At 42.2% G+C, this 22409-nt stretch overlaps 1 protein-coding gene across 1 annotated transcript in view; it reads left to right on the forward strand.

Moving 5' to 3' along the window:
• The first annotated feature begins 12070 nt into the window (after positions 1-12070).
• The window catches only part of LOC132884735 (membrane-spanning 4-domains subfamily A member 12-like), a 35311-nt gene continuing 24972 nt past the window's right edge, over positions 12071-22409 (forward strand). Inside the window, exon 1 of the mRNA XM_060918631.1 lies at positions 12071-12336. The gene's annotated coding sequence lies outside the window, so the exon portion shown is untranslated. The remainder of the gene's footprint in view (positions 12337-22409) is intronic.

Genomic DNA, 22409 nt, shown 5'->3' on the forward strand with positions numbered 1-22409 from the left:
ACTTTCCAGGACGTTCCACAGAGCAGCATCTGGTTCAGGAATGGAATAAAGTTATATTCAGGAAATTGTTATTTGTTGTTAATGTGATAGTGATTCTAGGGAAAAGTGATAAAGTTAATATTTTTAGCCAGTAATATGAAAAGAGATATGAATAATCTGAGCACAAAACACATACAGATACAGCTAACGGCATCCTGTTATCCCTCTAATGTAGGATTTGATGTGTAATGACCAAAATGCCATGATGATGCAACATGTTCGTTGAGTTAGAAGAAGTGAAAATTGCACCATCAGAGACAAATGCTTGAGAAACAGGATGTTTATCAACACTTTGTGTACTACTCAGTCACGAGCCAGCCGGGAACATCAAAGTTCTGATCCGATCTTTTACTCCACTCCCTGGTTTTCCATGAGCCTTCCCTGTGCTGCAGCCAGCACACCTGTCTCTCATCAGATCATCCATGGCTCCACTGACTACTTTTTCACGTTACCCATAATGCTTTGTGCCTTGGGGGGAAACCAAAATATAAACAAACTAAAACAACACAGCGTCACACACTGACAGAGTAATCTTTCGAATTTAAATCTCCTTAAAACCTTCAAAGAAGTGTCAAAACTAATGAAACCAAAGCTTGAAGAAATCTGCAAAGCCTTTTCTGTGGGCTTTGAGAATTCAATCGGTAAAAAAGCGCTTGTAAATATCCTATTGAACACTTTGAACATCTCGACTTCAGGTGACAGTGAGTCAGCCGACTGCTTCGTCTGTCGACACAGGTGTTCCAACAATTACTGACCTGCAGAAGAGCTTCGAAAACACAAGATTGACACTGATCAGAGATGAATCCAGAGTGAAATCGTTTTTGCTGGGTGCTGGTTATGACAAGAGAGCTGTAATAAAATACAAAGCTCCTTGTGCATGGGAACACGAGCACGGAATTCACTCAGTCCAGTAAGTACTCATCTCATCTCATTTCATTATCTCTAGCCGCTTTATCCTGTTCTACAGGGTCGCAGGCGAGCTGGATCCTATCCCAGCTGACTATGGGCGAAAGGCGGGGTACACCCTGGACAAGTCGCCAGGTCATCACAGGGCTGACACATAGACACACACAACCATTCACACTCACATTCACACCTACGCTCAATTTAGAGTCACCAGTTAACCTAACCTGCATGTCTTTGGACTGTGGGGGAAACCGGAGCACCCGGAGGAAACCCACGCGGACACGGGGAGAACATGCAAACTCCACACAGAAAGGCCCTCGCTGGCCACGGGGCTCGAACCCAGGACCTTCTTGCTGTGAGGCGACAGTGCTAACCACTACACCACCGTGCCACCCCAGTAAGTACTGTCAAATTTATTCTTTAAGTTGATTTTGATTTGACAGGGTCAAATGCTAAATGCTACAATCCTGACATAAACAATAAAAGGTGAAAGCTGTACCACCTTTCAGATTTTAAGTGTCGGTCATAAAAAGAATTTTCCCCGACACCCAATTATTTTTGTTTCGTGGACTGAAAGCTACTGAATTTAAATCACAGACTTCCAATTTTATTATTATTATTTATTATTTTTTTAAATAGAACAATTAATGGGCGGCATGGTGGTGTAGTGGTTAGCGCTGTCGCCTCACAGTAAGAAGGTCCTGGGTTCGAGCCCCGGGGCTGGCGAGGGCCTTTCTGTGTGGAGTTTGCATGTTCTCCCCGTGTCCGCGTGGGTTTCCTCCGGGTGCTCCGGTTTCCCCCACAGTCCAAAGACATGCAGGTTAGGTTAACTGGTGACTCTAAATTGAGCGTAGGTGTGAATGTGAGTGTGAATGGTTGTCTGTGTCTATGTGTCAGCCCTGTGATGACCTGGCGACTTGTCCAGGGTGTACCCCGCCTTTCGCCCGTAGTCAGCTGGGATAGGCTCCAGCTTGCCTGCGACCCTGTAGAAGGATAAAGCGGCTAGAGATAATGAGATGAGATGAGAACAATTAATGAATTTCGAGCCACGTGGCCCTAAATACTTCACTATTTTCTCCTGCTTCACCATGACCCAATTCACGTCATGCATCACGTGGTGAGCTTTCCCCGTTCATGCAAGGCATTGTGGGATACAGATTTGAAACAGGAGAGAAAAATGGAGGACGTGAGTGTGCAAATGAAATGTGAAAGACCGACTACAGTAACGGAAAGAAAGTGAGAAGAAAAGACGTTATGTTATATACGAAGGAAAGGAAACGCAGGACCAAACTAATAAATATGGGCGCTCAGCGAGCACCTCGGTGTGATCAGCTGTTCGTTTAGCGACAGACTGATGGAACTGTCAGTGCACGCTCAAAGGGAAACCTGTAGATGGCAGTAATGCAACACTGTGGATGCCAGCTGCCGTAAAACCCAAAAGAAGAAGAAGAAGGTAAACCTGCGCATGCGCACACGGACTTCCTCTGTCTGCTTGACTGCGCCAAGCGAGCGATTTCATGCACATTATTTGCTTTAATCCCCTCAAATTAAATAACTTCCCAGCCACAGAATAGCCTGATATTTTGTTAAATATTACAGAAATAAACAGATATCACAATCACTACATTTCAGACGGAACTAAATTTCACTGATTCTGAATGAGAAATTTTCCATTTGTCATGAAGGCAGCATTCAAAGTGCGGTGATCTTGAACCAGGAAACATCTGTAGCTTTTGAGAAGCAGATGTGACGTTAAATAATGCGACCTTTATATTTAGCTGGGATTAAAGGGATCCGTCAGTGGATTTACTATTAACCTCATGTTAAGTAAAAGTATTTGTAGATTTCAACAGTCAAACATTCATTTTCAGAGACCAAGTGGTCTAGAAAAATAAATTTTCATTAAAATACCAGACGGGGCTCCCATGGAAGTGACGTATGCGATGACGTGGCATTGTGGAAGTTTGAAGCAACTCGGCTGTTTATATCCCCTGCTTCCGTCTTGCTTCCATCTGTCTGCACCTAACCCCCCCGCTCCTCGGGAACAGATGCCACTGCTCACATCCCCAGAAGATACAGAAGAGAGAGTTTCATTGTGCTCAAATGAACATGTGATAAATAAAGGCTTTAAAAATTTTTCCTAAAAGTAATGTTAACTCAGTTCCTCTTTCCCCTTTGGGTTATGTGAGGGTTTTCCAAAATCAGACATTTGCCATTATGAACATTTGAAGTAAAATAAGCTTTTTTGTGTGCGTTTATTAAACTAAATACTTCCGAGAACAGGATCAGTGTTATACTTTAATGAATTTTTGAAAATGCTTCTTTTTCAAACTGGCTTCATTTTAACCTTTGCGTTTTTGCTTTCCAAATGTTTTTGCCGTTTTACAGTTGGTCTAGTGTACCGTTATGTAGCACTTTGAGATTTGCCTCAAATGTGAAATGCAGTGTGTGCCTCTATGTGTCAGCCCTGCGATGATCTGGCAACTTGTCCAGGGTGTAACTCGCCTCTCACCCATAGTCAGCTGGGATAGGCTCCAGCTCCCCTGTGACCCTGTACAGGATAAGTGGCTACAGATAATGGATGGATGGAAGTTCAAGAAGCAGCTTTGTGACCAAAAGGTCACCAGTTTGATTCAGTTGGACAATGTGTGCTTGGGGAGAATGAATGAACACATCCATGTGCAAGACACATAACATCCTCCCCCCCCGGTAACAGATGCCACTGCTAACATCCCCAAATGGGTTAAATACAGAAGAGAGAAACTCGAGAAAGAGTTTCATTGTGCTCAAATGAACATGAGATGAATAAAGTCTTTTAAAAATTTTCCTAAAAGTAACGTTAACTCGGTTCCTGTTTCCCCTTTGGGTTATATGAGGGTTTTCCAAAATCAGACATTTACCATTATGAATATTTGAAGTAAAACAAGCATTTTTTTGTGTTTATTAAACTAAATACTTCTGAGAACAGGATCAGTGTTATACTTTACTGACTTTTTGAACATGCTTCTTTTTCAAACTGGCTTCATTTTAACCTTTGCGCTTTTGCTTTCCAAATATTTTTGCCGTTTTACAGTTAGTCTAGTGTACCGTTATGTAGCACTTTGAGATTTGCCTCAAATGTGAAATGCAGTATACACTCCCCGGCCACTTTAATAGGAACGTGCTGTTGATTCTAATATCCCTGATCTTGGCTGCAGGAATGGAACCCAATGTGTTCTGCTTTCTGTTGCATGCTGACATGCTTTTCTGCTCACCACGGTTGTAAAGAGTGATGATATGAGTTACTATTTCCTTCTTGGCAAAAAACCTCGAACCAGTCTGTCCATTTCCATCTGACCTCTCTTATCAACAAGACATTTGTTTCCACCCACAGGACTGCCGCTCACTCACTCAGTGTTTGTTTTTCGCACCATCCTGTGTAAACTCTACAGACTGCTGTGTGTGAAAACCCCAGGAAGGAGATCAGCAGTTTCTGAAATACTCAAACCAAATATACTCCTCTGGCTCAAACCAACACCCATACCACAGTGAAAGACAGAAAGTCACACTTCACTGTGAGATCACAATTTTTCCCATTCTGATGTTTGAACATTTTGGAAATTAACTGAAGCTCTTGATTTGTACCTGCATGGTTTGATGCATCAAGGGATCGGCTGATTAGGGAACTGCATCAAACAGCAGGTGGATCAGGGGCGCAGATAGGAATTTTGAACTGGGGGGGACTGAGCTGTCAGCAAATGATTCCGTTTTGTGTGTGTGTATGTGTGTGTATATATATATATATATATATATATATATATATATATATATATATATATATATATATATACACACACACTACCGTTCAAAAGTTTGGGGTCACTTTGAAATGTCCTTATTTTTGAAAGAAAAGCACTGTTCTTTTCACTTTAAACTAATCAGAAATCCACTCTATACATTGCTAATGTGGTAAATGACTATTCTAGCTGCAAATGTGTGGTTTTTGGTGCAATATCTCCATAGGTGTATAGAGGCCCATTTCCAGCAACTCTCACTCCAGTGTTCTAATGGTACAATGTGTTTGCTCATTGCCTCAGAAGGCTAATGGATGATTAGAAAACCCTTGTACAATCATGTTAGCACAGCTGAAAACAGTTGAGCTCTTTAGAGAAGCTATAAAACTGACCTTCCTTTAGTTTGAGCAGATTGAGTTTCTGGAGCATCACATTTGTGGGGTCGATTAAATGCTCAAAATGGCCAGAAAAATGTCTTGACTATATTTTCTATTCATTTTACAACTTATGGTGGGAAATAAAAGTGTGACATAACATTTTAACATAGCCTATGGAAATCCAAAGTTTGCACATTATCATCACGCACAGAAATTGCAAAACTGCAAAACTAGTTTTAAAACTGCTAAGTTCCAACTGTTAACCATAGCGAGAGGCTGGGCTACGTGTGTGTGTGTAAAGTGTAAACCAGTGCATCCTGACTTTCTAACTATGCCTGTGTGTTGCGTGAGCGGCAGTCAGTCAACAACTCTTCGCAAAGTTTCCTTATGAAACAATATGCTCGCTGAAATTATGGCAGGGAACGCCAGATTAAACATTAAAACTGCCTTCTGAGCACTGTATCTACAGGCTACCACCGAAAGAAGGAGGCTACCAGAAAGGCATCACTCCGTACGATTTTACTTTCACTACGACATTACTTTGAACAGACTATCAAAAAATTGCAAGGTGATATGATGAAGTAAGGCACAGTTTAAAAAAAAACGATGCAATCGTTTTCTGCCTTTTGGCACCCTTCATCATGCCGTGTTGGGGTCCTGAACTAGGAGGCGCTGTCCCCGATATGCCTGTCAAACTTGTGGGTAACCATAGCAACCAAGCTCGAGCTCGCAACCCGTGCAGTCTGCGCAGTTGCAGCTGTATATACTGCTGTGCACCTCAATAAACCGAATGGTAATTAGTCTTTTGATTTTTCCGTGAGGTTTGCCTTATGCAAAGAAGACAGCATAGACGTTTTTTCCTCCCTATAAGTGGGGGGGACCGAACGAGGTGAATTTAAATCTGGGTGGGACGAATCCCCTCCGTCCCCCCTCTATCTGCGCCCGTGAGGTGGATGTAGGGGTGTTCCTAATAAAGTGGCTGGGAAGTATAAATAAACAAATATTATCGGGGTGAACAAAGTACTGAGAAAAGGGAAAGTATAGATAATGTGTCAAAAGTGGAAGTATCAAAAAAAAAAACGGGCTCAGGTGAAAGGAAAGTGGCTAAGTCTAAAATGTACTCAAATATGAAAAGTTTTTAAACTGATGAAAATAATGCCATGTTTTCATGTGAAAAGAAAATATGTTGGTTTTTAGGCAATTACACCATTTTATCTGCAAATATCTTTCAATCTCTTGCCATATTTATCATTAGCCTCAATCAGATGCAAACTCATGTTAGCTTTTCAAATTGATGCTTGTCCGCCCTTGACGATTCAAAGTTGATGTAGTTTTGCTAAAATTCTCGCCTTGACTAAAACTGAACATCTGCATGCAGTACTTGGGCATAGAAAAAGGTAGATCTGTTTCTACATGGGAAGCCATGTAGAATGGTTAGAGATGCAGCTTTGGGACCAAAAGGTTGTCAGTTTGATTCCCTGACCTAGCAGGAATGGCTGAAGTACCCTTCAGCAAGGCACCTAACCCCCAGGCTGCTCTGGGTGTGCTGTACATCGCTCTGCTTAAGAGTGTCTGATGAATGACATTAATGTAATCTACTTTATTTGTCAACATCCTGAATTGTGGTGTAAATACAGTGATATTATACACAAAACCTGGCAGCCGTGGTATAAAGAATAGTTACGAATTTAACTTTCAGACTTTCTGGATGATAAACAGGCCTCAAGATTCATATGATAATGAAAATCTCCTCACTGGGCAACAGGAATATGTTTACCTCAGCCGAGCAGACAGGTTTATCTTTGTGCTGAAATTGGGCTGGAAGCCTTGAGAAGTTGATTTGGAAAAAAAAAAATTTGTATGCAAGCAGTTGAGGACTGAACCTTGATGGGACAAAACCTATGTATGACAAGTCAAGCCAAGTCAAGTTTATTTGTATCGTGCTTTTAACACCAGACATCATCACAAAGCAGCTTTACGGAAAATTAAAGCCTTTCAACATATGAGATAATTTTATCCCAAGTAAATTTATTTATTCCTTATGATGAAGCCTGAGGGGGCGGCACGGTGGTGTAGTGGTTAGCACTGTCGCCTCACAGCAAGACGGTCCGGGTTCGAGCCCCGTAGCCAGCGAGGGCCTTTCTGTGCTTTTTGTACCTGTAGTCTGTACAACGACAATAAAGTTGAATCTAATCTTCTCTAAAAATGTTCCATAGACTGGTGAATCATTAACTGCAACCAGGAGAACTGAGGAGAAAGGTGTGGTTTTAGTTGAGCTTTTCTCATAATCAATGTCAGAACATTACTCGGATCAGTGATCAAGCAGAGATAAAGAGCAATCTCTGATCTGTAATAACAAACCATGAAACCAAGCAAAGGTACAAGAAGAAAAAAATAGAGAAAAAAAAGTGACTAGACTCGAGAACTGTATTACTGGATACTGTATAATGTACTGTGTGAGAATGGATGACAACGAACTCACATGATTTTTATCTAAATAACAACAACAACCGGGCGGCACGGTGGTGTAGTGGTTAGCGCTGTCCCCTCACAGCAAGAAGGTCCGGGTTCGAGCCCCATGGCCGGCAAGGGCCTTTCTGTGCGGAGTTTGCATGTTCTCCCCGTGTCCGCGTGGGTTTCCTCCGGGTGCTCCGGTTTCCCCCACAGTCCAAAGACATGCAGGTTAGGTTAACTGGTGACTCTAAATTGAGCGTAGGTGTGAATGTGAGTGTGAATGGTTGTCTGTGTCTATGTGTCAGCCCTGTGATGACCTGGCGACTTGTCCAGGGTGTACCCCGCCTTTCACCCGTAGTCAGCTGGGATAGGCTCCAGCTTGCCTGCGACCCTGTAGAACAGGATAAAGCGGCTAGAGATAATGAGATGAGATGAGATGAAACCTGAGGTGACGATGGTTAGGAAAAACTCCCTCAGTCGACACGAGGAAGAAACCTCGAGAGGAACCAGACTCAAAAGGGAATCCATCCTCATCTGGGTGATAACAGATAGCGTGATTATAAATTACTCACTTCTATAACTGTGTCCTATAGCGTCACAAAGTACAACTGTGTCACCAGGAAATTCATTATAGTTTTAACAGGAAGTCTGTTTTGTTGAAGTTATAAACTGTTCATTGATGGAGACTTGAAGTGAAAAACTGTTCATGACAACTGCAGTCCGAAAGTTATCAGCCATCACAGCAAGACTGTAAGTGTTCAAAGGCATGTTCCAAGTGAGACTTTCAACTGTCCACATGGGGCTGTCCTCCACAACACAGGAGCAATGTGATGAGACTCCAACCAGAAGTAGGGCATCAGGATGGATCAAGCAAGTCTGAAGAACAGAAGAGGTCGGCATCTTACTGGTGTCTCAGCCATACCTGTCAACTTTGAGGTTTGAAAAAAAGGGATATTTCCCAGATTTTTAACTAAAAATAAGGGAAAATTTCGGAAAGTCATACCCTTCACCAAAAGTGGGTGTGTAGTTGAATGGGGGGCAATTTTCTATCTAGTATTTGTGATTTCCTGTACTCTGGTGCATGTTGGTGATAGCCAAGACCCAAACTCAATATGCTTATGGTTTATAGAGTGCATTTGTGAATAAACTATACATTTATTTTTATTTGCTTTCAGTGGTACCAGTTATTTCCCAAATTAAGGGCTAAAATACGTATCTTATGTTAAAATAAGAAAGGTCATTATATAACCAGTCAATAAATTAAATTCCATTGCAATTTATTATGGTTTTACCATAATCATGGCCTCGAAACACTAGATAGATAGATAGATAGATAGATAGATAGATAGATAGATAGAGAGTAATAAAGAGTAATATAAAATATTAAACCAAGAGTGATTTAAAATGGGTAAGTTTCAGATAGGCGGCACGGTGGTGTAGTGGTTAGCGCTGTCACCTCACAGCAAGAAGGCTCTGGGTTCGAGCCCCGGGGCCGGCGAGGGCCTTTCTGTGCGGAGTTTGCATGTTCTCCCCGTGTCCGCGTGGGTTTCTTCCGGGTGCTCCGGTTTCCCCCACAGTCCAAAGACATGCAGGTTAGGTTAACTGGTGACTCTAAATTGACCGTAGGTGTGAATGTGAGTGTGAATGGTTGTCTGTGTCTATGTGTCAGCCCTGTGATGACCTGGCGACTTGTCCAGGGTGTACCCCGCCTTTCACCCGTAGTCAGCTGGGATAGGCTCCAGCTTGCCTGCGACCCTGTAAAAGGATAAAGCGGCTAGAGATAATGAGATGAATGATGAGAAGTTTCAGATAGAAAATAAAATAGACAATGAGTGGATAAAACAGTTAATACACCAATTAGTTTACACTAGGCTGTTTATGAGGTCTTAGCCAGGACATACTTAATGTAAACATGTGTAGCTTACCTTTGATTATTTGGGAGGCTTTCGTTTTCCCCATGGAAAATTTCTTTGCGATGGAAGAGTCTGGGAACATTCCAGCCACGCACTTGTTGAAATCATCAAAGAAAGAGAGGCTAATGTTTTTCTTAGCTATTAGCATCACCATCTTCACCTCAAACCTAATCAGTGTTGCCAGATACTGCTGACGTTTTCCAGCCCAAAATATGTTCAAAACCCGCCAAAATGCACTTGAAACCGCCCAACTTGGGCGGGAAACCTCCCAATCTGGCAACACTGGACCTAATCACTTGTTCAGCCTCGCCTCCAGACAGAGTTATGTAATTACTGATGCCTGAGAGGGCGGGGACGTGAATTCATGGCCCGACTTCCTGCTGTAAACTCCTGTCAGAGGCGCGTCATGAATTCTGGACCTACCGACTTTTTTATATTGTGAAAATACGGGACTTTTATCTCATCTCATCTCATCATCTCTAGCCGCTTTATCCTTCTACAGGGTCGCAGGCGAGCTGGAGCCTATCCCAGCTGACTACGGGTGAAAGGCGGGGTTCACCCTGGACAAGTCGCCAGGTCATCACAGGGCTGACACATAGACACAGACAACCATTCACACTCACATTCACACCTACGCTCAATTTAGAGTCACCAGTTAACCTAACCTGCATGTCTTTGGACTGTGGGGGAAACCGGAGCACCCGGAGGAAACCCACGCGGACACGGGGAGAACATACAAACTCCGCACAGAAAGGCCCTCGCCGGCCATGGGGCTCGAACCCAGGACCTTCTTGCTGTGAGGCAACAGCGCTAACCACTACACCACCGTGCCGCCGGGACTTTTATATAATGTGAAAATACGGGATATTTTCGGGAAAATAAAAAAACGGGAAGACAGCGGGAAATAAGTCAAAATAAGGGATTTCCCGGGAAAAACGGGAGGGTTGACAGGTATGGTCTCAGGATTGACATGCAACTCAGAGAGGGATAGACAGAGGGAAGAGATGCAGGCGGGGGAGGATCATGTCCATAAACCAACAATAAAATTATTCCTCTTCTCTATATTTGTGCCTGCTTGCATTTTTATTCATAAAATCAGAAAATTACTTCATAATCCACAATCCATTCCAAGTTCCAACCAATTCCAGGTTCAGTAACATGACACTAATTGAAGATGATGTCTTGTTGCTTTTTAATCCAACCTAAACACTGCCACTTGTACCATATTTCTTTACAAAGAAAATAAATATGCTAAAATGCTTTCCTGTGTTAAAACGCTGACCACTTGCTGTGCACAGAGCTGCATTTCTCTGCTGGAAAAAAATAATTCATTTTAAAAATGTTATACAAATTATACATTCACTGCATGTGTTTTTCATCTCTCACAAATTTTCCAAATTTGACTTTCCATTGCTGTTAGCTCATCAGGCCGACAGGTGATGATTTATGCCATCATGTGCCATTTTGGAGGGACGTCCAGTTCTTGGTAATGACACAATTGTCCCATATTTTCTCCACTTCTGGATGACGGTCTTCACTGTGCTCCATAGAATATTTAATGGCATGGAAATGTTTTTGTACCCTTCTCCTGGCTGATACCTTTCAACAATGAGATCCCTTTGATGCTTTGTAAGCTCTCTGTGAACCCTGGCTTTTGCTGGAGGATGCAACTGAGTAAATGTCTGAACTATATTTGGTGTTAATCAGAGTCATTTTAATTGATGGCAGGTGTGAACCCAAAAAGACTGAATGCTGCAATTAAAGCAAAAGGTGCTTCAACAAAGTATTAGTTTAAGGGTGTGCACACTTATGCAACCAGCTTATTGTATGTTTTTTATTTTTTATGTTTTCCCCCTAACATATTTGTTTCTTTTTCAATTGAATTGTACAGGTTATAGGTCACATTAAAGGTGGGAAAAGTTTTGAAATTAGTTATCATGGTCTCATATTTTTACATCAGAAAAACATATCATTTTAACAGGGTGTGTAAACTTTTTATATCCACTGTTTTTCCTTCCTGGCAATAAAAGCTCGAACCACCACTGCAAATCTGTCCATTTTCTGATCTCTGACCCTCTCTTATCATTACATGACGGAGCCCTGGGGCAGAAACCACGAGCCACTCCACCATCAACAAACCTGAGTGAACAAGAAACAATGTCGTTAATCGTGACTCATTGTTGTACCGCTTCCAACTAGCAAAAGGAAGTGAGGTTTATAAAACAACTTTGTTTAAATTCTCCTCACACTGGATTTATCAGAATTATAACAAGTATGAAAACATATCCATCATTCTAAACATATCACATCATGCAATCAGGAAGCGTGGCAGAACTCCACTGCACATGGCCCATAGGATCACATGTATGTTCACTGATGTGACATCACATCCACATGTCAGCACTCACTCATGAAACAGGCCTTTGTGCACCCTTAGTGCTTTGGCCCACGAATCCCTGCTTGCAGTTATATTTATCATTGCAGTCATGTTCCTGTTGCTGTGGTCTTTTAAAGTTTACTCCAGGTCATGTTTCTAGGCAGCGCTGATGGTAATCGTTCTGTTCCTGCTGGAAATACTTCTGCTCTGTGGAGCAAAAACAACAGCAGGCTTGGCTCTGATTCTCTCTGGAGCTCTGTGTCATGTTCAGACATCACATCTGGTCGCACAACTGCTTTGTGGGATTTTTTTTCTTTTCTTTTTTCATTCGGGTCTTGTATTTCGGCTCAATCTCAAGGCAGGAAATCTGCATCACTGGAACTGTAAACATAATTTCTGAAGAATAGGAGGAGTTTAGGATAACGTTACACTGACGGAATGAAAGTGCTTCGTCACTGAGAGACAGAGAGAGAGACTGCACTGTTAAAGGACAGGAGGTAAAATAAGCCTTTTTGTCTTGATTAAACTAAATTATTTCTATTGTTTTTAACAGACATGTAACAGGAGCAGATCAGTGTTTTCTTTAAAGAGAGATAAAGGAGTGAAAAATGTTTTAAAATGGCTTCTTTTTCTGGTTTTGTCTTGCAAACTGGGTGACTGTGTAGAATTTTACTCCATAGTTTTACCTCAAATGACAAGTTCAGTGTAAATAAAGTGATTATTTTCAGGATTGAACACAATACTGAGAAATGATACTGAAGTGAAAGTATAAATAATATGTCAAAGTCTTGGTTCAAAATGGATGTAGCCAGACAGAAGAAGAAGAAGAAAAAAAGCAGTTCAGGGTTATTTTTAAATGCACTTGATTTATAAAAAGTTAATATTTCCAACTGATTTGATCTGATGAAATTAATGTAAGGTCACCTCTAATATGTTGAAAAAAATGTTAAAATGTAAAAAAAAAAAGTCATCAAACCTACCTACCTTTGCAGTCGGGGCTCTGATCCACGTCCGTTTAGAAGGTGTGATGTTATCAAATTCCCATTAGCACTGTTTACACTCATCAGTCCTGTTTGTTTGTTTGTTTGTTTGTTTGTTTATGAATCACACTTAAACTGAGAACCTTTTCGAAGGTCTTCCTTCACTGCACAGCGCCTTGGAAATTTATCAGCTTTAAGCTTCCCAGCTCAGAGACATGAATATCAGAAAACCTGTGACCATCTCAACACATACAGTGGTGCTTGAAAGTTTGTGAACCCTTTAGAATTTTCTATATTTCTGCATAAATATGACCTAAAACATCATCAGATTTTCACACGTCCTAAAAGTAGATAAAGAGAACCCAGTTAAACAAATGAGACAAAAATATTATACTTGGTCATTTATTTATTGAGGAAAATAATCCAATATTACATATCTGTGAGTGGCAAAAGTATGTGAACCTCTAGGATTAGCAGTTAATTTGAAGGTGAAATTAGAGTCAGGTGTTTTCAATTAATGGGATGACAATCAGGTGTGAGTGGGCACCCTGTTTTATTTAAAGAACAGGGATCTATCAAAGTCTGATCTTCACAACACATGTTTGTGGAAGTGTATCATGGCACGAACAAAGGAGATTTCTGAGGACCGCAGAAAAAGGGTTGTTGATGCTCGTCAGGCTGGAAAAGGTTACAAAACCATCTCTAAAGAGTTTGGACTCCACCAATCCACAGTCAGACAGATTGTGTACAAATGGAGGAAATTCAAGACCATTGTTACCCTCCCCAGGAGTGGTCGACCAACAAAGATCACTCCAAGAGCAAGGCGTGTAATAGTCAGAGAGGTCATAAAGGACCTCAGGGTAACTTCTAAGCAACTGAAGGCCTCTCTCACATTGGCTAATGCTAATGTTCATGAGTCCACCATCAGGAGAACACTGAACAACAATGGTGTGCATGGCAAGGTTGCAAGGAGAAAGCCACTGCTCTCCAAAAAGAACATTGATGCTCATCTGCAGTTTGCTAAAGATCACATGGACGAGCCTGAAGGCTGTTGGAAAAATGTTTTGTGGACAGATGAGACCAAAATAGAACTTTTTGGTTTAAATGAGAAGCATTATGTTTGGAGAAAAGAAAACACTGCATTCCAGCATAAGAACCTTATCCCATCTATGAAACATGGTGGTGGTAGTATCATGGTTTGGGCCTGTTTTGCTGCATCTGGGCCAGGATGGCTTGCCATCATTGATGGAACAATGAATTCTGAATTATACCAGCGAATTCTAAAGGAAAATGTCAGGACATCTGTCCATGAACTGAATCTCAAGAGAAGGTGGGTCATGCAGCAAGACAACGACCCTAAGCACACAAGTCGTTCTACCAAAGAATGGTTAAAGAAGAATAAAGTTAATGTTTTGGAATGGCCAAGTCAATGTCCTGACCTTAATCCAATCGAAATGTTGTAGAAGGACCTGAAGCATTCAAGTTCAAGTTACTTTATTTGTACCCGAAGGTAAACTTGTTTTACAGTGAAGTGAGTCAGCTTTCTCTTCCACACATGCCAAACAACACTTAAAAGATCTAACATAAAACACATAAAACACAGCGTGATAAACATATAACATTTAAAAAAAAACATGATCAAAAACGTCACATAAAACACAACATAAAAACATAAACACATAAAACCCCACATGAAGCTAAGACTTATTAAAAAGGGGTCATTCCATGTCAATTCACACAAATGCCCAAAACCTCCCCAGTGACACCTCTTCAATTTGCCTTATTTTTATTTTCTTAGTGCCTTATGATGTCAAATGAAAGAATCCAAAATTTTAGCTTCCTAGCTCGAACGTTTTTTTAATTTTGGCCCTTCAAAGTTTGGGTGCCACGCCCACTTTTGGGGTCTGGGAATTGCACACTTAATTTGCAAGCATTTTTGGAGGCCCATATTTTTTGTTCTAAGGGGGATATAGACCTGTAAATTGCTATATCTATGTATTCTGGCCCTATCTATCAGATTCTGCACCTAAAAATAGCATAGGTTTACTAACTTTATAGATATTAACCCCTTAAAAGTGGATTTTTTAATGACAATAATTTTATTTTTACATTTTGGGGGTCCATATCTTGGAAAGTTTTTATGTTGATGGCATTTCAACTGATTTATCATCATATTTGGGAACTCTACTGTGTACTTAGAGAGTTTCAGGGCACTCAGAGCTTTAGTGGGGGTACAGGAGGGCCCCAAATATGGCTTCGGGACAAAATTGCCATTTGGTACGTCCTACTTCAGGCCATTAGTTGGCCATGTGGGCACATGATGACTGGAATGAGCCTTTAACCCTATCAACAGACACCTTTTATCAAACTTTTAAGCCAATAAAAACTTTGATTATCCAACTCTTTCCATATAAACTAAGCATTTGTATATGGTACTGTTTTTGCATCTCATCTCTCATCTCATTATCTCTAGCCGCTTTATCCTTCTACAGGGTCGCAGGCAAGCTGGAGCCTATCCCAGCTGACTATGGGCGAAAGGCGGGGTACACCCTGGACAAGTCGCCAGGTCATCGCAGGGCTGACACATAGACACAGACAACCATTCACACTCACACCTACGGTCAATTTAGAGTCACCAGTTAACCTAACCTGCATGTCTTTGGACTGTGGGGGAAACCGGAGCACCCGGAGGAAACCCACGCAGACACGGGGAGAACATGCAAACTCCACACAGAAAGGCCCTCGCCGGCCCCGGGGCTTGAACCCAGAACCTTCTTGCTGTGAGGCGACAGCGCTAACCACTACACCACTGTGCCACCCCCTGTTTTTGCATATTTTCTGAATATCCTAAGTTCGGAAAGTAGGTAAACTATTGTTTTGACTGCCTATTCATGTTTAAGGTAGTAAAAGCACACCCATATAGTGATTTTAATCTATGGGAAGATTATTTATACCCAATACCCCATTAGTTATATTGACAATTACAAGGGATAAACCCTTTCCCGGCTGTTTCACGATGCTGTTTTTTTTTTTTTACATTTGACACCTTTCCATGTATCCAACCAAACTCTGACCACTATACACTTAATAGTTAAATGCATCTTTCAAACAGGAACGGGAAAGATGCAAATAAGGGGATGATCCCAAGAAAAACATCCTAGTTGCTTTACTACATTTGTTCTGACATCCGATCTGGAAGTTAAACTTAGACTCATCAGTTTTTTTTTTCAAGAAAAGGGGAAGGGGCCCCTCGCCACTCATGTGGGGAAAATTAGCATATCAATTAGTAAAAAGGGGAAATTTTATATATATATATATATATATATATATATATAAAATATTCATTCATTCATTCATTCATTCATTATCTCTAGCCGCTTTATCCTTCTACAGGGTCGCAGGCAAGCTGGAGCCTATCCCAGCTGACTACGGGTGAAAGGCGGGGTACACCCTGGACAAGTCACCAGGTCATCACAGGGCTGACACATAGACACAGACAACCATTCACACTCACATTCACACCTAAGGTCAATTTAGAGTCATCAGTTAACCTAACCTGCATGTCTTTGGACTGTGGGGGAAACCGGAGCACCCGGAGGAAACCCACGCGGACACGGGGAGAACATGCAAACTCTGCACAGAAAGGCCCTCACCGGCCCCGGGGCTCGAGCCCAGGACCTTCTTGCTGTGAGGCGACAGCGCTAACCACTACACCACCGTGCCGCCCCTATATATAATATATAAAAAATAAAAAAAATCTCCTTCTCACCCCCGGAGAGGGGGTGGTATCCATGTCATCCTCAAGCTCGGGTCCTCTACCAGAGGCCTGGGAGTTTGAGGGTTCTGCGCAGTATCTTCGATGTTCCTAGGACTGCGCTCTTCTGGACTGAGGCTTCAGATGTTGTTCTTGGGATTTGCTGGAGCCACTCTCCCAGTTTGGGGATTACTGCCCCAAGTGCCCCCACTACCACGGGGACCACACAACCCTTGACCTTCCACATCCGTTCCAGCTGCTCTTTCAACCCTTGATACTTCTCAAGTTTCTCATGTTCCTTCTTCCTGATGTTGGTGTCAGCTGGGATTGCCACATCTATCACCACCACCCTCTTCTGCTCTTTGTCCACCACCACTGTGTCCGGTTGGTTAGCCAGGATCTGTTTGTCAGTCTGGAAGCTGAAGTCCCACAGAACCTTGGCCTTGTTGTTCTCAGCCACTTTCTGTGGTATGGCCCATTGGGACTTGGGTACTTCTATTCCATACTGGTTGCAGATGTTCCTGTATACTATCCCAGCCACTTGGTTGTGCCTCTCCATGTACGCTGATCCAGCTAGCATCTTACACCCTGCTACTATGTGCTGGACTGTTTCAGGGGCTTCTTTGCACAGTCTCCATCTTGGGTCTGATCTACTCTGGTAGATCCTGGCCTCTATGGCTCTTGTGCTTATGGCCTGTTCTTGTACTGCCATGATTAGTGCCTCTGTGCTGTCTGTCAGTCCTGCATTATCCAGCCACTGGTAGGATTTCTTGATATCAGCCACTTCCTCTATCTGACGGTGGTACATGCCATGTAGGGGTTTGTCTCTCCAGGTTGTCTGTTCCTCCTCCTCCTCTGCACTCTCATCATGGTTCTGCTGCCTGAGACATTCACTTAGCAGTTCATCCTTTGGGGCCATCTTTCTGATGTATTCTAGGATTTTCGATGTTTCATCCTGGACCGTGGTCTTGATGCTCACTAGCCCTCGGCCTCCCTCTTTCCGCTTAGTGTATAGTCTCAGGGCGCTGGACTTGGAGTGGAACCCTCCATGCATGGTGAGGAGCTTTCTAGTCTTGATATCTGTGGCTTCTATCTCCTCCTTTGGCCAGTTTATGATACCAGCGGGGTATCTGATGACTGGTAGTGCGTACATGTTGATGGCTCGGACCTTGTTCTTACCATTCAGCTGACTTTTCAGGACCTGCCTTACTCTTTGGAGGTATTTGGCTGTGATTGACTTCCTTGTGGCCTCTTCATGGTTTCCATTAGCCTGTGGGATGCCAAGGTACTTGTAGCTGTCTTGGATATCACCTATGTTGCCCTCTGGTAGGTCAATCCCCTCAGTCCGGATCATCTTGCCTCTCTTTGAGATCATCCGGCCACACTTGTCCAATCCGAATGACATCCCTATGTCATCGCTGTAGATCCGGGTGGTGTGGATCAGCGAGTCTATTTCTCGCTCGTTCCTCGCATACATATATATATATAATTTTATTATAATCATTATAAACATGAAGGGGGCATGGGTATTCATGAGGAACTCTATATATTTTTGATACATACCTTTCTTCTATACAATTGTTTTTAAAGTATTGATCATAAAGACATCTAAATGTTAACAGTTTTATGCTATGTGTTCATTACTTACAATTATTGGTTGTTTCAATATCAAAGTCTTGAGCATATGGCTCAAACCCACTGGTATTTTCATGAACAGTTAGCATTAAAAAAATCAAAGAGATATCTGTAAACAAATGTTTCACTTTTGTAACAATTATTTTGTATACAAAGTAAAATTAATTTGTAACAAACTGTGACATCACACAAAGGCTCCCAAGCTGAGTATTTGCTTGCTTATAAATATCTAAACTGAATTCACAGAGAAAAGAGGATTGTTTCAATAAGGTCATTGTCGGGAGGGGAAGACACCAATATTCGGTGTCAGTTTGTTAACCAAAAAATCCCCTGCTCATGGAAGATGGAACAAAATACTTGCAAGATTTGCTTGTCACTAAATGATGACTGCCATAAAGTTGTATATTCTAGGCTGGGTGCCATTTCAAGACGTTATATGTCGTGTAAATGCGCCAGAGATTCAAGGTCATAGTGCTTGGCATTATAAACTTGTTGCGGTTGATGTAGAAAGAATTGAGATGCTTCTTCCAAAGTACATTCATGCTTAACTGTCAGTGTCAGTCAGCAAGCCTGGTTATGGTTTTATATTGAATTGAATCGTTTTGTATTGTGCCTACATGTATTTTACAGCAGTAAATGGCGTCCATGCCTCATTAAAATTGTCTGATCTGATCACATGACTAATTTATTCTTAAGTAAGTGTAGTTTAAGTTACGTGTGTGTGTACAGTGTGCAAAGGGTTAATAAATGTAAACTGTCAGTTTATATATTCAAATATATGTGTTCAGTGATATTATCCTTGTTTTAATCTTACTATTTTATAATTTGAATGTGTTTTAGTACCTTTTGATTTGAATTGGCAGTTAAAACAATAGCTGACCTGGTTAATAACCTGATATGGTTAAAAATCTTGGTGTTTTCATTGACAGCGAGCTAAACTTTGACAGTCACATGAAAGCAATCACTAAATCGTCATTTTATCACCTAAAAACATTTCCAAACTAAGAGGACTTGTGTCAAAAAATGATCTGGAAAAACTTATACATGCCTTCATCTCTAGTAGGGTTGATTACTGCAATGGCCTTTTCACAGGCCTGCCAAAAAAGACCATCAAACGACTTCAGCTGGTTCAAAATGCAGCGGCGAGGGTTCTCACACGAACAAAAAGAACAGAGCACATTACTCCAATTCTAAGGTCCCTTCACTGGTTTCCAGTAAGCTACAGAATTGACTTTAAAGCATTGCTGCTGGTGTACAAATCTCTAAATGGTACAGGGCCCAATTACCTCTCTGATATGTTGCAGCGGCCTAACCCAATCAGATCTACCAGATCGCAGCAGAAAAATTAACTGGTAAAACCTGTTGTTAAAACAAAGTGTGGTGAAGCAGCTTTTAGCTACTATGCAGTGCAGCTATGGAACCAACTGCCAGAGGACATCAAAAATGCTCCTGCTGTTGGCAGCTTCAAATCTAGACTAAAGACCAAGCTGTTCTCAGATGCTTTCTGCTAACTGATAAATATCATCATTTTTACGTTTTAAACTTTACTTAACTTTTATTCCATTTTATTCTGCTGTTTTTACTGAACTTTCTCTCTTCTTCCCCCTTTATTTTATGTAATTTTATTTTCTATTGTTTACTGTTTTGCTTTTACTTCTGTAAAGCACATTGAACTGCCACTGTGTATGAAATGCGCTATATAAATAAACTTGCCTTGCCTTGCCTTGCCTTGACCTACTTTCCGGACTTTTCGGATTTTTCAGAAAATATGCAAAAACAGTACCATATACAAATGCTTAGTTTATATTGAAGGAGTTGGGTAATCAAAGTTTTTATTGGCTTAAAAGTTTGATAAAAGGTGTCTGTTGATAGGGTTAAAGGCTCATTCCAGTCATCATGTGCCCACATGGCCAACTAATGGCCTGAAGTAGGACGTACCAAATGGTAATTTTGTCCCGAAGCCATATTTGGGGCCCTCCTGTACCCCCACCAAAGCTCTGAGTGCCTTGAAACTCTCTCAGTACACAGTAGAGTTCCCAAATATGATGATAAATCAGTTTAAACCCTATCAACACAAAAACTTTCCAAGATATGGACCCCTGAAATGTCAAAAAAAAATTTGTGTCATTAAAAAAATCCACTTTTAAGGGGTTAATATCTCTAAAGTTAGTAAACCTGTGCTATTTTTAGATGCAGAATCTGATAGATAGGGCCAGAATACATAGATATAGCAATTTACAGGTCTATATCCCCCTTAGAACAAAAGATATGGGCCTCCAAAAATGCTTGCAAATTAAGTGTACAATTCCCGGACCCCAAAAGTGGGCGTGGCACCCAAACTTTGAAGGGCCAAAATTCAAAAAACGTTCGAGCTAGGAAGCTAAAATTTTGGATTCTTTCTTTTGACATCATAAGGCACTAATAAAATAAATATCAGGCAAATTGAAGAGGTGTCACTGGGGAGGGTGTGTGAATTGACATGGAATGACCCAAAGGCTTCTGACAGCAGGAACAAAACTGTTTTTATAACACTTGGTTTTACATTGTGGCACTTTAAATCTACGTCCTGACGGGAGAGGCTGGAACTCACAATGTAGTGGGTGAGAAGTGTCCTTTAAAATTGATCCAGATATCCTCTGTACCTGTCTGGAGTACAGTGATTCTGGATTTAACTGCATCTCTCCCGTCAGCTTACTGGACCACGTCACTATTTGGTTCAGGCACCTCTTATTTTTAGACGACAGATTACCAAACCGGCGGCACGGTGGTGTAGTGGTTAGCGCTGTCGCCTCACAGCAAGAAGGTCCGGGTTCGAGCCCCGTGGCCGGCAAGGGCCTTTCTGTGCGGAGTTTGCATGTTCTCCCTGTGTCCGCGTGGGTTTCCTCTGGGTGCTCCGGTTTCCCCCACAGTCCAAAGACATGCAGGTTAGGTTAACTGGTGACTCTAAATTGAGCGTAGGTGTGAGTGTGAATGGTTGTCTGTGTCTATGTGTCAGCCCTGTGATGATCTGGAGACTTGTCCAGGGTGTACCCCGCCTTTTGCCCGTAGTCAGCTGGGATAGGATCCAGCTTGCCTGCGACCCTGTAGAACAGGATAAAGTGGCTACAGATAATGAGACGAGATTACCAAACCAAGACGCCAAGCAGAAAGATAAAACTGATTCAATAAAAGCATGATAAAACAGGGTCAGCAGTTTTTTTGTCAATGTGAAATGACGACAGTTTCCTGAGGCAAAACAGACACTGGTTCCCCTTTTAATATTCAGCTTCACAGTTTGCCTCAAAAGTCAGTTTACTATCAATGACTGTGCCAAGATACTTATATGTTTCAACACATTCTACTGGAGCTGTTGACCTCGACTGGGGACATTGTCGGGCGGTGGAAGGAATACTTTGAGGATCTCCTCAATCCCACCGTCATGTCTTCCACTGAGGAGACTGAGGCTGATGACTCAGAGGTGGACTCGTCCATTACCCAAGCCGAAGTCACTGAGGTGGTTTGCAAGCTCCTCGGTGGCAAGGCACCGGGGGTGGATGAGATCCGCCCTGAGTATCTCAAGTCTCTGGATGTTGTGGGGCTGTCTTGGTTGACATGCCTGTGCAACATCGCGTGGCGGTCGGGGACAGTGCCTCTGGAGTGGCAGACTGGGGTGGTGGTCCCTCTTTTTAAGAAAGGGGACCGGAGAGTGTGCTCCAATTATAGGGGAATCACACTTCTCAGCCTCCCAGGGAAAGTTTACTCCAGGGTACTGGAGAGGAGAATTTGACCAATAGTCGAACCTCGGATCCAGGAGGAACAATGCGGTTTTCGTCCTGGTCGCGGAACACTGGACCAGCTCTATACCCTTCATAGGGTGCTCGAGGGTTCATGGGAGTTTGCCCAACCAGTCCACATGTGCTTTGTGGATCTGGAGAAGGCATTCGACCGTGTCCCCCGTGGTATTCTGTGGGGGGTGCTTCGGGAGTATGGGGTTCGGGGCTCTTTGCTAAGGGCTGCCCGGTCCCTGTACGAACGGAGCAGGAGTCTGGTTCGCATTGCCGGCAGTAAGTCAGACCTGTTCCCAGTGCATGTTGGACTCCGGCAGGGCTGCCCTTTGTCACCGGTTCTGTTCATAATTTTTATGGACAGAATTTCTAGGTGCAGCCAGGGGCCGGAAGGAATCCTGTTTGGGAACCACAGGATTTCATCTCTGCTTTTTGCG

The sequence above is a fragment of the Neoarius graeffei genome, chromosome 4 (genome assembly GCF_027579695.1).
Source record: "Neoarius graeffei isolate fNeoGra1 chromosome 4, fNeoGra1.pri, whole genome shotgun sequence".
NCBI classification, from domain to species: domain Eukaryota; kingdom Metazoa; phylum Chordata; class Actinopteri; order Siluriformes; family Ariidae; genus Neoarius; species Neoarius graeffei.